Here is an 18,856-nt window from a genome sequence, read left to right on the forward strand (position 1 = left end):
CTCACGTCGAATCCTGCTTTCAACAAAAAAAACTGATGTAGCAAGCAATCACCTTTATTTCGTATATTAAGCTACATCAAAGAATTCGACATCATCCGATGCTTACTAAAGTAAAAACTCTGCCGCAAGGGCATTTGCCCAGTTTGATACTCATAAATTACCTGGGAGCTTATTTTCACAGACGGTTCCAGATATGGTGGTAACAAAAGGGCTGGGTGTTACAATTGTCTTCAGTGCTTTTCCCCCGTACTGCTCGGCATTTACAGCCGAATCAGTTGTACGTTTCGCCTCTATAAACGAAGAAAATTTCCTCATCTGAACGGACAGTAAGCCAGCCAGCGAATCCTCTTTTAACAGTGCTAATGATTCTCATATAATTTCGAAATCACGTGAAATACTCTTTTGACACAAAAACACATTAAACGCATTAAAATCTTAGTTTAACATAGTATTTACGTCTAAAGAACTGACATTTTCATTATTCTGCAAAACCCTCTATCAGCAAATTTTTCTATATAAATAGTTATAATTCGAATTGCAATAACCTCTATCTGATCTTTAAACTAAAATTAAATGAATTAAAAGTAAAAAACTAGTTTTAGTATATTGCGTGAATATTTAAGACATGCGTATGTACTTAAAATTATTAACACTTTTAAAAACAGCTGCCAAAACAGTTTTTTTGCTCTCCTGAAAAATTGAGTTTTTGCAGATAGAGGGTATTGAATATAAGCCCTCGATATGTCCTTATATAATTACATACAACTATGTAGAGAAGCATAGAATTAACGATATTCTTTAATGAATAGAAATCTTATTGTGTGATAGCCTGCCTTTGTTTGGCATCTGGAATTTGGCGCAATTAACATTTGTCGGTCCGGATAACGCGTGAAAGCCAGCCCTGAATGCTCGCACAAATTCCACAAAAATGTTTGCTAAATAGCGAAGCAGCAAATAAATATTTTGTAGCAAATAAGCAGTATTTAATAAACAGCGGCGTAAATGAATGCCAGCTTAGGCTGCCATAGAAGCTTAGTTGTCTGCATACTTATACTCTCATACTTGCTTGCAGCCAGTGTGAACAGCTATTTGTATATCAATATAAATAAAAAATAGCAATGTTATGAGTGCACTTGTAAGGCAGGAATATAAAATTAAGGTTATGATAGCAATCGCAGTTTAGCAGTTAAGTAAAAGATAACCGAAAGGATTACTGCATAAATACTTTAGGCGTTGGCATTTTCCATTGTACATATGTACAGTCAATAAAATGTTTGAAAATTTTTTTATATTAAACTAGTAATTACCCGGCGTGCTGCGCTGCGCCTTAAATGTATTTTTGTGTTGTAACTCTCCCCCTAAGCTCTTATGGCCTCATTTACAAAATATTTTTAAAGAACTTTATGAAGTTAGATTTAAAAAAAATCGATCTATGAAGCATTGTTTATTTTTTTTTTGAGTTAATATATTTTCGAAGGTAATTAGAAAATATGTAAAGAACCGACTTTCTCTTGGAAATTTAATTTATAATCTTATAACTGGAGTCTACTATCGCACCCTTTCCTCAAACGTGTATTGATTCAATATTCAAATAACGTATATTTATATAATTTGAAAAAATCTCCCTACTATACAAATATGTACAGCAATATTAACTAATATTTTCAAATGTAGTGAGAGGGAGTAACAAAACAAAATTACTTTTAAGGCGCAGCGAAGCACGCCGGGTATTCGCTAGTGTCACATAAAATTAACTGAGCAAAGTACAATGAATAGCTGTTAAACAATGTTTCACGCACCGGCACCATCTACTTTAAATGAAACATACTTATTTTCGTGAGGGATACTCACACACCATATACTTTTCTATTGAAATTTTTCCTGAATTTTCTTAGCTATAAACCTCCAACGTGGAAATCGGTTCGTGCGTTCTGGAGTTATAGCGTCAGGAAGGAAAACCCTACTTATTTTTATATTAATTTTTATATTAAAGAAGATTAAAGAACTGTCCGCATTACACAATTTTATTTTTCACAAAAACGGTATTCATGAATTTTTTAATTTTTTTTTATTTGCTTCCGCATATTTTTGACATAACAGCTTTAATTTTATGCCCATATTAAACAAATACAGCCTAAGTTTACCCGGGTCCACGTTTTGGTCTGTATCTCGAGACCCTAGTCACCCAGCTATATGAAAAGTGCTCAATCTTAAAGCATTCATGAACAGCTTTCATTTGATACCCATATTGAACAAATACACCCAAGGTTACCCAGGTCCACATTTTGGTCTATATCTCGAGACCCTAGTCACCCAGCTATTTGAAAAGTGCTCTATCTTAAAGCATTCATGAACAGCTTTAATTTGATACCCATATTAAACAAATACATCCTAAGGTTACCCGGGTCCACGTTTTGGTCTGTATCTCGAGACCCTAGTTATTTTTTAAAAATTTTCTTTGCTACAAACCTCACGGAGCCCGAGCCCTTTCCAACGAATGCAAAACCGTGGGAATCGGTTCGGCGGTTCTTGAGTTATAAGATTACCAAGGAAATGTAACTTCTTTTTATATATATAGATTTTTTCTTTTAATTTCTTGGTAATTTGAAACTGGATAGATATTTCTGTTTATTTTAAAATTAAACATAAATGTTAGATATTTAAAAGTCCGGACATAATTTTTTTGTTTTATAAAACCTGGATAAACACTCATTTTCTGTAGCTTTTAAACTCGATTTTGGTGCTTGGCTTTAAAAGCTGGGTATACATTTTGGTAATTGAAGAACTGGATATAAGTTTTTGGTAATTTAAAAAACTGGGCATAAATTGCTGGACATAATTAATTTTCTTTGAAACATACATGCATATTATACCCACTTGCCCGAAAAAATTATGTCCAATTTGTAAAATACTAAAAATTGTATTTTTCTGCATTTGAATTACTAAATATTTACTATACATATATCCAGTTTTTTCTTTCGAACATTAAATTAGCTGACACAATAAATACAAGCCGTTACAATCCCATCACGCCTGGTGAGGAAGATCCTTATTTAAACGCAATGAGGTTTGGCTAAACGCACTGAAGAGCGATGCCGGAGAACCACCTATTTTAATGTTGGAAACACAAACTTCTCCCATCTTCGCTGATGCAATCGTACCTTCGCAGGCGTAGGATATACTGTGATCTAATTTCGACCCGACTGAAGAAGTAATGTTAATACCTACGAAGCTAGGATGTATTCCGATACAGGGAAATTTTGTTCGAAAAGCAGAAATGATTTACACCATACCGCTCAGCTGATATCGCTTTATCTGACACCAGAAGCATTCTGGCCTCAATGACTATTACCCTGTTTTGGGCCGCCATCACATTTGAAACAATCATGCAATTCATGTATGGGCAGTTCCCAAATGTTGCTCAGCCGAACATAGATACATATATAAATACATACATTTGTAAGCTAATTATACAACTTCGCCGATTAAGAATACACGCTGCTGACAAGTGAACGCAGAGTTGATGACAAAATGTGAACATTTGCTAAAATTTTGCAAAGATGCAAATTAGACAACAGTTTAAATTAACAAGATTCAAATGACAGTGGGCAGTGACAAATATATTGTAAGTATGCATTCATGCAGTTAGTTATGTATGTATGTACCTTTGCATATACATACATACATGCATATAATAATCATGCAAAAAGCGCTGACATTTGATGGTTTTGTTTGGTGGGAATGCGAGTTGTTAGATGAGACAGTAGCAATTTTAGGTAGCCACGCCACACAGTTGTTGTCCCCAACATATATTTAAAAACAGATTTGATAGACATGCCTTCAGTTTTAAACAATGAGCAGCACCGACAGTGACGATAGAAAAAGCATATGTATATTAGACTGCATCAATACCCATACAAAAAAAAAGGGACTATTTTCCCACCGGAATTCTAAAATCTATTATTTTTTAAGAGTTTCACCGAAATATTTCGGAAAAATATTAAGATTTACGTGAGCTGCACCGATTTGAAAATACCTCCGAAAATTTAGTTTTTTTGTGATTAAAAACAGTTTTTTTAAGATTTTTTTTTTTGCAAAAAATCACCTTAAATAACAAAACAGTTTAAGCTTACAAAATTTCCATAAACTTCAACGGAAACACAATAATGAGATTTTTGATGCTGTTTTTTAACTTTTCAAAGACTGGTTAAAAAAACACTTGAATACCTCAGCCTAAACTTTACAGATTCAGGCTTATGAGGCATAATTGGAAAGGAATTTTCTCACCCTTTGTTTGCAAAGCATGAAAGAGAAAAGTAGGACGAACGAGCGTCATTCCAAGTTGAATTAAGGTGTGCTGATATTAAAAAAATTACACGTGAATGAATTATTTTGCAAAGAAATAAAAAGATTGAAAAAATACCCTTTGACTGATACCTCACAAGTCCATATCGATATAATTTTGGACCAGTTATTCAAGTCTTTCTTATACAAATCTTTCAAAAAGTTAAAAAAACAGCATCAAAATTCTCATTATTATGATTCCATTGCAACAAATTTTGAATATTTTTATGTAGATTTTTAAAGCTTAAACTGTTTTGTCTTCTGAGGGGATTTTTACAAAAAATCCTTTAAGAAGCTATTTTTATTCATAAAAAAAAGCAATTTTTGGAGGTATTTTCCAATCGGCCCAGTTCACGTAAGTCCTAATGTTTTTCCGAAATATTTTGGAGGAAATCTTAAAGTATAATAAATTTTGTAATCCCGGCGAAAAACCCCAACTTTTTTTTTGGTGATGCAGTCTAATGTATGTATATAAATATGCATGTTTTGATTGTATGTGAACGTATTCGTTAACCTGTGACAAATTCGAAAGCAACAGCACAAAATTGTGAATTGCAATTACAATAGCAACAAAGTTGTAGACTCGCTTCAATATCACATTACAAATGCTCACAAAACGTTTCTTTGTTGTTCGGCAAAGCTATGCATAGGAGAGGTGGAGCGGAAAGTGAAAGGGCGCAAAAGGCCTGACCACATCGATTGTTGGTCATTGTACGAGTATTTAGTTGAGCAGATAGTAAATTTGCGGATCGAAAGGCATAACGATGCAATATGGAGATATGTACATAAATAGCGAACTGCGCCGCCACTCCGTGTGATGACAGATTGCTCCATTTGTATGTTTGAATGCAGTTTGACAGGTTTACTTCTGTCTGGCGACTAAATTAGCGTCTGCTGTCACTTTGGATAACTGAATGAATGAATATTTTTGTATTTACATACATACATATGTACCCTGCAGGAAATGTATCTTACTGTAAGTTAACTTGAAGTTGATTAGGAAGGAGCTAAATAAAGGTCACGGTTATTTGTACATTTTCTTTGAGGAACTACTACTAACTACATATGTATATTTCTATGGCGTTGGGTCAAGGGTGGTCAGTAAGAATACTAATAGCATCATTGCAGTAGACGGTAAGTCATTTCACTTGCGTCGTTCGAATCCTCGGTCAGCGAATTTTTTTCTTTTTAAATTTATTTTTAATTTTTGTAAATGTGTTTTTCAAATTTATGTTTTTTATTTTATTTTTAATTTTTCTTTGTTTTAAAACGCAAAAAGTGTTGCTTTTAATTTTATTTACTTTTGATAATATATAAGTATTTAGGTTTCCCCTAAAAGAAATTAAATTTACAAATTTTTAATCTATATCTATATACAGTGACTCAAACAAATGACCACGTGTTGATTTTTTTTTTTTAATATTCGTAATATTTTTGAACAAATTTTTTTTCGTCCAAGCTTTATCCAGAAAAATTCATCAAATTTTCATCAAAATTTAAACTTTTTACACTGAGTCTTTAGAAATTTTCGGGTAAGCAGTTTTGCCTTGCCGCACAAGTCAAATTTGTAGCTAAATTATTGTTGTATATACAGTATTGGCCAATACAATAGCACCCCCATTTCAAAGTGATATTGTTTACCACTCATGTTTATTTATTTATTTTTAAGAATTTTCAATTAAAATACAGTTCATTCTCTCACAAAACTCACATAAACTCAAGTTTAAAACTTTTTAAAAGACCGCAAAAAAGTGCAACAAATTTTCACCGAAATTTCAAACTTTTTTCTCAGAAGCGGTAGAATTTTTTTGAATACACAGTTTTATAGCCCATTCAATTTTAGTCTAATGTTTTAAACTTTTTAAAAGACCGCAAAAAAGTGCAACAAACTTTCCCTTAAATTTCAAACTTTTTTCTCAGAAGCTCTAGAATTTTTTTGAACACAGTTTTATAGCGCATTCAATTTTGTCCAATAATGTGCAAGTTTCAAGTGGCTAAAAATTACCGTTGATTTTTTAGAATTTTTTTTGCCGAGGATGTTGCGGGTTTCTGCCATATAAAAATAAATTGTGTTTAGTCGTTATTACACATAAATTCGTGTATTTTCATGTTCCATTTGACAGCTGAAATTTAAGCTGTCGAGATTTTCACGATTTTTTTTTCGCAAATCTCACGAATGAGATGCAAATTTGCAATTCTAAATCGCTATCGTCGAAGTAATTAAGTAAAGTGATATCTTAATAAGGGATTGATATCTTTGTTGTAAAAATTTAAGTTTAAGTGCTATACATACCTAAATATGTAGCATGTGTGTACATTAGTATGCGCCTTATTTGTATGAGACAATTTTTTGTAACCTACAAAGCAAGACTCCTCCTAGATAGGTTCGTTTGGTCATAAAAACGTGCTCTGCGAAGCATTTTCAAAATCGGATAACGGAAAGACGTTCCCCACGAGCTCTAAAGTTACATACGCTAATTCATTAAATTTTACATAAAATAGGGAAAAGAGCCTATAATTCAGTAGAGCTTATCTTACTTGTATCAATAATGAATTTTCGCACGCTGATTTAAAATATGGCAACCCCATTTTCATATTTCGTTAGGTTTGGAAGTTATCGAGGGGCGTTGCGCTTTCCAAACATATTGAAACTTTTACCTATCTGTAATAAATATATACACCCAGAATACAGTGTTTTTTCTTTTTCAAAATAAACATTTTTTTTTAAGTTTTTATAGAAATCTAGTTCATTTTTCATCAAATGGCACCTAATTTTGAGTATGCAGTTTTGTAGTTCAATCAATTTCACTAAAAAAATTAGTATTTGGCGGGACGAAGTTCGCCGGGTCTGCTAGTGTATCTATAAAAACCTTTGACAAGCTTATCCTGCGGTGTCTGACTCAATTAGGTCTGATTGTGAAAAGGACCTTCAACCTGTGTTCACATTTGAGCCTAAGATGGTAACGATACACAAAGCTGGAACAGAGTCCATTTTTATCAGCCTGAAATCGCCGGATTACTTTAACGTTAATTAATATACTTGCTTAGACCTTCAAGCTCTGCAAACTTAATTTAATGTAATTGCGACAGTTTCCATTAATTTTGTGTCTCCTTATGGTCGCGTCTAACAGCGATTCTCGCCATCAAATTGGCATTTCTTAGTTTTACATAAACAATTAGAATAAAATACTCTTGCCAGTCAATCTCTCAGCTATTTTGACGGGGAACGAAAGTCGGTGTTTTAATGATGCGGTTATTTTCAACAACTCCAAAGTTTCGGAACCGACGGTATACCGGCTGAGCTAGCTAGCGGCGAAGAGCTGGTGAGGAGATGTTCTAGTTTAATTAGCAGAATTTGGTCTGGTAAATAAATGCCCGAAGATTTGCCCAATACACAAGCAGAAACATCCCGCGGTTAGCGTCAATTATAGCCTGATAAGCTTTCTCAACAATGACAAAAGCCCTTCACGAATCAACTGATTGTGCTTTATAAGCGTGACTTCACCAAATGGATAGCACGAAGAGAAACGCCATCCCAAAGTTTTAGATCCTCTCTAAAATAATACGGCTTTGTAAAGTCAAGCTGAGCTCAGCCTTTAGCTCTGTCCAAATTGGAAAGGACCTCAACACGCCATTTGAAACTAAATGAAGTTTTAGATAAGACGACTCAATCTGCGACTTCTTCAATCCTGTACTGGAAAGGTGTATTGCTTTTGACGGATGCAGATGCATAACATTGACATCGCAAGGGGGTTCCGGAAGCCTTTTCAGGCAAAGAGGTTGGTCTATATTAGGTATTATAAATAGACGCAAACACATTTATGTGGTAGTTTGTTGGGGATTTTAATCAGTAAGTTGTGGACTACTTCCTTCGAAGAAAGATTCTATTTCTGTAGTCCTTCATCACTTTAACTAAATTAATTAAACGCAAAATTAGCTCTCACTTTTTTATTCGTTTTAATATCCTGAATTAAGTATATTTTATTTTCTTAAAATTGTAAAAGAAATTTTGAAAGAAATTACTTAGCTTTGGATACACATCTTGTAAATATAATTATTCCTATTATATAATTGAAATAACTTTTACAACAACTATTACAATGTGACCAACAATACTCGTAAGTAAAAACTTTTCACTAGCAAAAGTGTATGCCATAAAAACATTTAACTTTGCCTGACAAGCGGACAAGTTTGCTATTCAAATGGAGCATCAACGGTGGCAAAGATAACACAAAGTAGCCATGTAACATCGATTACGGCGTACAAGTTTAAGGTAAAAGTGCAAAACTTGACACTATGTATCTGTACGTACATATATATGTATGTATGCACGATTGTTAACAAGGCAATATAACAGCAAACTTTTAATGTAAATATATACATACATATTTAGTATGTATGTACGTATGTAAGAGAGTAGCGGAAGCGGAAGGCAATACAGTTAAACCAAATAGTTATGAAGGAAGTTGGAAGAGGATGAAGCTTTTAGTTTTCTCAGCCGAAGGCTGAAGATGCTCTGAAGAAATTGTGTAAGAGATATGAAGTAAGTGGGTGCTGGGGCATGCGAGCGGCTGCGTGAGTGAGTGAGTTGATAAATTATTGAGTGAATAAGCGTCCCAGTAGGGAAATATCGAGCAAGTATTTGCAATTGCAATTAGCAACTTTTAGCAAGACTAACTTAAATTTGGTTTTGTGTGCATAAGTAGGTATCTAATCGCAAAACCAGTTATTTTGAACAGACTAGTTCTAAACTAGTTACCTCCTAGATATATAGTATACATTAGATTGGCATCGTAAGGCCGTCAGCGAAGGAACCAAACATTTTTCTTTTTCGCTAGGGTTTAACTACGTAGTCCCCCACACGCACACGCACTCCCACTCCCATTTGCCTCCGCTGCCATCCGCCTTCGTGCGAAAAAGTCAGCAAACTCGTTTCAGTTTATGAGTTAAATGTATTTGACTGGAAATGCAAATGAAGCGCCACCAAGTACAACGCGATAAGTGAGAAGACCAAAACCATGAAAGTGAGACAAAAGTGGAAAAGGGTTTGCGAAAAGTGAAAAGGACTGTGCTGTGTGGGTTGTACACTACACTGAACTGCTGTAAATAAACAAACGCACCGACCATCCAAACCCATTTAACAAGCACAACAGAGAACCGTTAAATTGATGACTACAAAGGCGACACGCTTTAACCAACCATGGCGTGCAACAGGCCACACCAAAGGGGGTCAGCCAGCCATATTGTGCCACTAGCCGAGGCAGGCATTGTTGGCAAAAGCATTTTTTTTTGTGCTGGTGGTATGGGTAATTGTATTGTGGTCACGTTTAAGTCAAGCATCTGTTTTATGTTGTTACACATTTTTAAAGTTGATCAGCAGAAACTCAAAAAGAAGAAGTTTTAAAAGAAAGCAAAGCAATAAAAAGAAAAATAGAAAGTAAGTAAATAACAACTTTAGGAGCAAATCAAAAGTTGGCTGCTGGTGCTGCTGTTCATAGCTTGAATGCTCGCAGCGATGTGAAAAAGTGCAATAAAAACGCCTGATGCTGGCGAGGTGCTCAGTTGCATTTGGTCGTCAGCCATGCTGTAAAAAGAAAACTTTGACAAGCGCCAGTGGCAGCACAGCACCTGCTGCACTACAGTGGCACAGAGGCGCTTGGCAAGTGAACGATATTGACTGACCTACACACATTACTCAGATACATATTTTCGTTTACATCGTATTATAAAGTGCATAAAGTCACGCTGTGGGTCTACCAGGCGCGCTACTTCATTGATAGACATGGATTGCCGGTGTGTTGTGTGAAGTTGGTTACGTGCTGCCTGGTTTGTATTTATACACAGATTTTGTAGCAACATGCTCTCCTTTTTTTTAAACAAACAAAGTGTATCGTTACTACATTTCTGTGCATTACACAATTACGTGTAATAATTAAGCCGAAATTAGTAACAATTTGTTCCCAAATGGATTGACACAAACACTACAAATTAAATACAACTATTACGGTCATGAATCTAATGATAAATTTCCTACAGTCATGTTGATGTCTGTCTTTTACCCAAATAAGCGGCTTATAATTTTAGTTGTTTTCCCATATTAGATCGCATACATACACATGTATGTATATGGACTGCTTTTTTAACTCTAGAACACACACCCAGAAAATACCACGTAAACACACACCCGGGATACGTTTGTACCCGGGACCTTATTTTGCGGTTTTTTTAATGCTTATTCAACCGATTTCTATGATTTTTTTTTTTGAAATGTATATTTTAATATGTAACAAGTATTTTGTCTTTTGTTTCATTCGAATATTCCTACTGGTTCCAGCGATATGGGCAAATAAAGTCAGGACATGCAACAGTGGATTTTTGTTTTTGTTGTTGTCCTGATAAATGCAAAACAAAATAATATAATTTATAATAATATACTTGTAGAGTAACAACGAATACACATTTTGGTTTTTATCTCATTGAAATATTCTACCTGGTTCAAAAGATATGTGCAAAAAGATCGCGCAAGGTATGGGTACGTAGGTAGCAAATACACTGGTATAACTGGTTTTTGTATTTTATATGCAGCTGCAAGGGTTGTTTTCACACGAGGTGTTGTTATAAATGCTGCCTGTTGATATTTTCATTATTGTTTTGGTGCTCAAAAGTGTAAGAAGTGAAAATATAAGTGAAAATAAATATAACTGAAACTATAAATAACTGGATACGAAATGACTTCAAGAAGAAACGAATATTTATCAAGTGCAGCATATAGAAGGTAAAAAATGTAAAATAAGCAACAATGTAAACATATACTAATTTTTTTTATTATGCAGGCTAACTGAGGAACAGCGAGATGAAATTTGTGACGATGACGCTCCCTATGACTTTGACTCAGAAGATGAAGAAGAAATTCAAATCAATGACATTGAAATTGCTGATGACGATGCTGAAGTTTCGCAAAGTGCCGCAGAAGTATTACCTGATTATGCGGACTATGAGGATGATGAAGAAGACGATGAAGAAGAAGAAGTAGAAGAAAATAATGAATTACCTGCTAGTGCCGAAAAATTTGTTGCACGTGATGGTACTGAGTGGATGAAAGAACCAAATGTAAGTCGTCAGGTACTCAGACAAAATATTATAAGAGAACGTTCTGGACCAGCTAGATGCACTGAAATGTTGTCAATAGAGCAAACATTCAAATGTTTCATGAACGTTGAAATGGCTGATATAATTATGCGCCACACAAATAAGTTAGCAAAAGAAACTTATAATGCTTACAACAATGCGCATCCAAACACAACTCCTAAGTCATGGACGCCTGTATCAATAACAGAGCTGTATGCATTTTTTGGCATACTTATTATGACTGGTGCGAACCATAGCAATGGAGAACATGTTCGAGATTTATGGAGCGTCAAAAACTATCCTTTATATCGCGCCACAATGGGAGTCAACCGTTTCTGTTCGATATTGCGGTTCCTAAGATTTGACGATAAAAACACTCGTGCAACACGCTTACTAACTGATAAAGCAGCACCGATCAGTGAGTTGTGGACGATGATGAACAATAATCTTGCTGCACATTACAAGCCCAGCTCATGCTTGACGATTGATGAACAATTATTTCCTTACCGTGGACGCACACGGTTTACGCAGTACATACCGTCAAAACCTGCTAAATATGGTATCAAGGTTTGGTGGATTTGCGATGCCACAAATGCATATCCACTGCATGGACAAATATATACTGGCCAAGCAGAAACTGGTAGGGAAACGAACCAAGGCGAACGAGTGGTGAAGGATTTGTCTGCCAAATACCAAGGAAGTGGCCGAAACATTACAATGGACAATTTGTTTACGACCTTGCCAGTTGCAGAACTGCTTCTCACCTGGAAACTCACGATCGTTGGAACTTTGCGCAAAAACAAATCATATATTCCTCAAGAAATGAAGCAGAACAAAAACAGGACAATTGGTTCAACGACATTTGGCTTCAAAAATAATGTGACAATGTGCTCTTATGTTCCCAAAAAAAATAAAGCAGTAATTTTGCTTTCGACCATGCATAATGATGCTGAAATTGCTGACAGTGGGAAACCTGAAATAATTGAATACTATAATCGTGCCAAAGGTGGTGTTGATCGAATGGACCAAATGTTTGCGGAATATCCAACACAAAGACAAACAAAACGATGGCCACTAGCGATGTTCTTCAACATGTTGGACATTACAGCTCTTGCAGCCTACATTGTCTACGATTTGAATAACCCTATGTTGCCTTGGAGAACAAACAACAAGCGTAAGCAGATCCTGCGCAGCTTGGCTGAAGCATTGTGTATGCCCATTATTGAAGCCAGAGCCATAAATCGTCAAGTGACGCGAAATTTTTCGACTAAAATTGCTATTGAAGCATATTTCAACCGACCGGTGGAATCAATGGTGTCAACAGCAGCATCAACATCTGCCGCAGCGCGCACGCCAAAACCTGTGTCCGGATCTTGCTATTTATGTTACGCACAAGAGGAAAAACGCCGTAGAAAAACCAGAAAGCTGTGCGACAAATGTAAGAAGCCAATGTGTCTTGAACATTCGGTCACATCAACAAATTGCTCTATTTGCCATGATTTTCCTTAGATATAAGATGCATTTTTATAATAAAAGTCAATAATATAATGTGTGAAATGAATATTTTTAATTTTTCAAATAAAAAAATAATATAAAAAATGTTTTTTTTTTATTATTATGAGGATTTTTACTATTGGGGTACAAACGTATCCCGGGTGTGTGTTTACGTATATAATGTGTTTGGAAGGCTGTAGCTCCTGAACCAATGGTCCGATCTGGTTCAAATTTTGAATTTGAACTCAAAACTAAATAATCTTCCTAGATCCGAAGTTAGCGGTATAGAGGTATAGCGGTTCAAAAGTTACAACACTTCAAAGTTGAAAGTGGATACATTTGTACCCGGGTGTGTGTTCTAGGGTTAATCGCGTTCATGACACATGACACCGAAAAGATCATTTAAATTTTTTTTTGGTTTTTTTTTTATATATATTCGCTTTGTTCGCATTGCCACTTCTATTTTGAATTATGTTTAACATACAGTGGCGGAATTATAAATAGGAAGCAGACATTTCAGCGTTCATTGGATATTTCACTTTCGTTCATTTAATGTTTTTGAAAGTGCATCTCGTTATCTAACAAAAACCATCTAAGTAATAATTTCAAACTTTGTACACAAATTAGGAAAATTCGTCAAAGTTTCATTCAAGTTTTCAGCCCTTTATCTAATAAAAATGTCCAAAAACCAATGGTAGGTCCTAGATACTTCAAACTTGCAATTTGTTAGCCAAAAATTTAACGGGCTACAAAGTGTATACTCATTCTAAAAATCTGATTAAAAAGATTAAAATTTTGTTGAACATTTACCAAACTCGTGAAATTTTTATAAATGTTCTGCAAAGTAATAAATTCCTAAAAAGAGAAAGAAATTTTGAAATTTTGATTTACATTTTTTTGTTTAGAAAGCAAGCAATTTTTTCACTAAAAAAATAAAAATAAATACCCAAAACTTGCTAAAATGTACCTTCCCTATTTATATTTTCGTCACCGTATATAGGAATATATCCGTGTAAACAGTGCATGCTTGGGTATGTATTAGAGATGGGCTCGGGAAAAAATTTCAGTTCCAATGTCGCCGCTTTTCAGAATTGTACCGCGGGTCCCAAAATCTATCACTAAGTTTAATTCACATGTCTTTAAAATTAATTTTCAATAATAAAAAACCTGAAATTTTCCGATGATTATTATTTTTGCTTTACTATCCGTTTTCGTCCCATGAAACATATTTAAGGAAGATTTTCTGAATTTTCGGAGGTTGCGGTTTTTATCTGGAGTGTCGGGAAAGGATTTTGGTCCCGTCCCGCCCGCAAAATTTTTAAAGCCCCTCCCGATAGCGCCCATAGCGATCTGGTTTAGCCGAAGCTCAGCTTTGTAGTTGCCAGACTCTTTGCCGAAGCTAACCATATGTGCATTATTCCACTTCTTTTTATATTCCTTTCTGAGTATTTCAGCTTAAAATAAACTTTTCCTTGATTGATAGCATCATTAAGGAAAACCTTTAATCCACTGTGCACTATGCAACGGAAACTATGGATCCTTATATTCTCCAAATCCTCACACGTTCGTAAGGATTTCTCAATAAAACGTGACAAAACAAATGCGAAACAAAAAGCGCCAATAATTTATAAAAGCAACAGTACAACGTAAACTCAAACAAATATCAAAACAATGGGAAGAGCACGTCAACATATGTACGTGCATGCTTGAGAAACATACATATGTACATAGGTATGTATGCAGCTCTCAATATACTCGTAAATATGAAGTTCCGTAGCGAGAATAAAGTATCTTAGATCCCTGGCATTAGTAAATATTTGGGTTGGCCCAATAAAAACTTGTTGCTTGTGTGAAGTTCTGAGCGATTTATTTATAACAAAGTACTCGTATGCAAATGCATACATACATACATAAGAGTATATGCTTACACTAATACATATGTATATTTGCGTAGGTATTGGGAGCACCGTGGAAAATGAATAGATCGCAGGATAAACGTATTGGAGTGTCATCTTAAATGACACCCGGTGGAACGGCACTTTTGATTTTAACAACGATGTAGGGTATAGGGTAAAAGGATGTGTTTGCCAATGTACTCATGCAAGGTTAATGTTTCTGGGAGAGTGGGCGAAACTTGCTTGCGCAACCAAAACACCAAGCAACAATTCTGCAACAACAACGAAGTGCAGAAAGTACATTGTGAACTCCTTTCATTTTATAGTATGCCAGAATGGAACTCAAAAACTCTTGCTGCAGTTAAAACATTGAAAAATCGAAAATCCGGAAATCATAATAAGAAAATATAACTCGCCTCAACTACAACAAAGCGCAAGCAAACACAAACAACAACATATATTGGCAATATACACAACATAAATAAACAAACAAAGAGTTAGTAAAACGATACTGCCAACTGCCAATGTATATATGTACATGTGTATATATGTATGCAGTATGTATGAATGTTTATGAGTACTAACCAAAAACTAACCAAGAACCAATCGAGAGCGCAGAAGTTGAAAATTGCACCCAGAGGAATTATTACTACACCAACTTTTATAGCAGCAGCAAAAATTGCATATGGAAATACATATTACGTATGTATGTATGTAGATACGGAGCTGGCCCGTTTGATCAACTCTTTTGCTGCTCTGAGGGTCAGAGCACATGTATGGTATTACCGTTACTTGCAATATGAGCTTAAAGTTTTTATTGTTGCTGGAGTTGAATGCGCCCAATGTTAGAAGTCAATTTTCGTGGTCATGGCTACGAAATAAAAATCTTTAAAGCACTTACACATTGACCCTTGACCACTTCAAGAGTGTTTAAAGCTTATAAATATTTTTTTGCGTAACATAGTTCATTAACAGTAGGAAGTGCCGTTGTACTTTTAGACAGAAAGAAGATTTTTATTCAGTATTGCCATTAATTACATATTTATGTATATTGTATTAGTTTTCTGCACCCCTCCTTATTAAGGCTGGTAAGGAAGTCTGTTTTGTCCGAATTTACACTAACGTACTGTGGCTGGTTAATTAAAGAACATATTGTAGTAGGAGTTTTTCATTTCATTTAATTTATTTCATTAGGTTTGTATATTCATTATTTGATTACAAAACCTGACTAAATAGAGGTACAAAATCAATTTAAAGATACAAAGGCTACGCCTGGATATGATTTAAATTTTTTTAATATGAAACGGGTCCAAAGCTACGTTGAACTCTTTCAATTCTTTGGGAAATAATGAAAGGAATTGGTTTCTAAATTACTGAGGCGTACACCCATTTTTATCCATCTAGAGAATTAGAAAGTAATCCGTAAAGTCTCTATCATAGCGTCGCAGAAATGCTAAGTTAGAATAAGCCTTCGGAAAGATGAAACTAATGTGGCCAACAAACGAAACCACTGAGTCGAAAATCCCACCAAGATCCATAAGTTTATTTTGGATATATGGAAGAAAGAACATTAGAAACGGTATGAGTGAGACCTATAGTCTTAATAATAATAATAATAATATTTCGACGCTTACAATTTCGCTAAGCGTTTGGCATAGTCTCTACTCCATTTAGTGGTGTGCGTCTTGAAGTTGTCACACAAATGAAGGAAATAGATCGGAAGCTTATCATTGCCTGCCGAGGGGCGACCGCTTTTAGATGGTGCTCGGACCAGGCACTCCTACGGAGTGGTAGTATGCAACCCCTACTGGCTTAGTACAGCATCGGCTGAAATGTTATAGAAAACTTTCAACTTCGTCCAGTTTCGGTAGTGGTGACAACTTTCACGGGCTTTTCGGATAACTCAAATGTCGCTTGATGATGTCAACCCCTCTCGAATATGTTCGGAGAGCGCCTAGGTTTAAGTATTTTTAAAAACGGCTTCGTTGACAAGTGCATGTCTATATCCATATGGACGGCCCTTGTTGCCACACTAAGGTTTTAGTTGTCAACGTAAGCGAACAATTCCAGACGATTGGTGAAAAAGAATTTTATAACTAGTAGATAGCTTACCAAACAGAGATGAGCTCTGCGGATTGTGCTGTTTCGTTCCTTAAATACCAACATTCCACCCCGAAAATCGAATGCTATATAGAATTTTGAAGATAACTTGCAAACAAGTTCGTGTATTCAAGAGTGATGACAGTGTACCCTAGTATCACAAGAAATACACTTTGTTATTCCATTGCAGATGTCAACTTCTAGTTTGAGATTAGATAAGAACTTTTGAAAAACACATTAAATTTAATTATCCCAACCACACGGACACTGAAAGGCTTTAAGCTAAAGTAAGGTTTAACACATGGCAACATCCCCCGAATTGATTATTTTAGATTTTCTTAACTCATTTTAAATGAAAAAAACGTTTTCAAACTAATCATCTATCCTTATTTAAGCTAAGATAACCCTTAGTCCATAAAAACAAAACAAAACGCTTGTTACATTAAACTAATATTTATGCGCTTAGAGCAGAAATTAATGCGTACAACCACAACTTTATTCATTTGAGTTGTGGAAAAGTTTCGACAGAGTGCATAGATAACTTTAAGTTGAAGAAAAAAACGTGTAAAAGAGGAAAAAGTGAATCTACGGTTTTGTGACAGAGTAAATAACAAATTTTCTGGTATACAAAAAAAAAAAAACAACCCCACAGCTGACTTTATAATAGTCAGAGAACATTTTAGCTAAACCTGCTAATAAACATTCCAATTGGGAATTTTTGAAAGGGAGTAGATGGTAGAGATGTTTATGAAAACGAGGGGTGAAAGAAGGGGAAAAAAAATAAGATATAGTCGAAAATTCTTCTTACTTTAAAATTCAACACGCCACCTTTGCTAATACAGCAACACTTGACTATATTTTAAGGAGCGCTAAACACAGCTTTGAAAAATAAATAAGATAAAATGGCCAAGCGTAGAACGAATGGGCGGGCAGGCAGAGCAAGCGTGCTCAAGCAAAGGATACATGGTGGCGGAAAATCCCTAAATAATTTTCGCATTTCATGATAGCACGGCAGGACCGTCACGCATGCGAAGCGAAGTGAGGGGGAGAAAAAAGGGTAGCAACTTGGCCTGTTTGTTTTTTCCTCAATCGCTTCTTTGTCAACCCAAGTGGAGTTGCTCACAAATTTAACATTATTCACGGCAATTACGTCCGTTTAGTTTTTCACGACCTTGATTTGAAGAAAGGTAAACCCTTATTTTACGTTGCAATGGTAAGCATCTTTGTGCTTTTTTTATGCCTTCATACTTTCATACGAATTTTATATTTTCTAATTCACTACACTGCCAGCAATTTACGCATGCCTAACCGACTTTTGAATATTTTATTAATCACTCAAGCTGAAAGTGCTTTCGAAAATAATCGAAAATGCTTAGCAAAATGAAGGCAGTTTGCTTTGAGATCCTCTCGTTTGTTAAACATTCATTCGGCCCTGTTTTATTTGCTTTTAAACAAACCAAGAACTCAAACCAGCAAACTCCCGCTGCGGTGCACAATTGCTTTTGTGCGAGCTGCATTGTATTTATACCCGAGTGCACTTGTGCACAAGGGTATTATAACTTTGTTCACATAACGGTTGTTTGTAACAGGCAAAACGAATCGAGATAGATATAGACAAATGTATACATAAATGATCAGAATGAAAAGAGAAATCGATTAAGCGGTGACTGTCTGTCCGTCTGTCCGTCCGTCTGTGCACACGATAACTCGATTAAAAATTTAGATATCTTAATGAAACTTGGTACGTGAACTTCTTTTGGGTGTAGGACGGATGGTATTGAAAATGGGCGAAATCGGACGATAACCACGCCTACGTCCCATATAACGGTAATTTTCAGAAATACGAAAACTGCGATATTTTAGTAACTACTGAAGATTATTCACTCAAAATTGAT

The sequence above is a fragment of the Rhagoletis pomonella genome, unplaced genomic scaffold, assembly GCF_013731165.1.
Source record: "Rhagoletis pomonella isolate Grant_MI unplaced genomic scaffold, Rhpom_1.0 Rhpom_scaffold_00006, whole genome shotgun sequence".
NCBI classification, from domain to species: Eukaryota; Metazoa; Arthropoda; class Insecta; order Diptera; family Tephritidae; genus Rhagoletis; species Rhagoletis pomonella.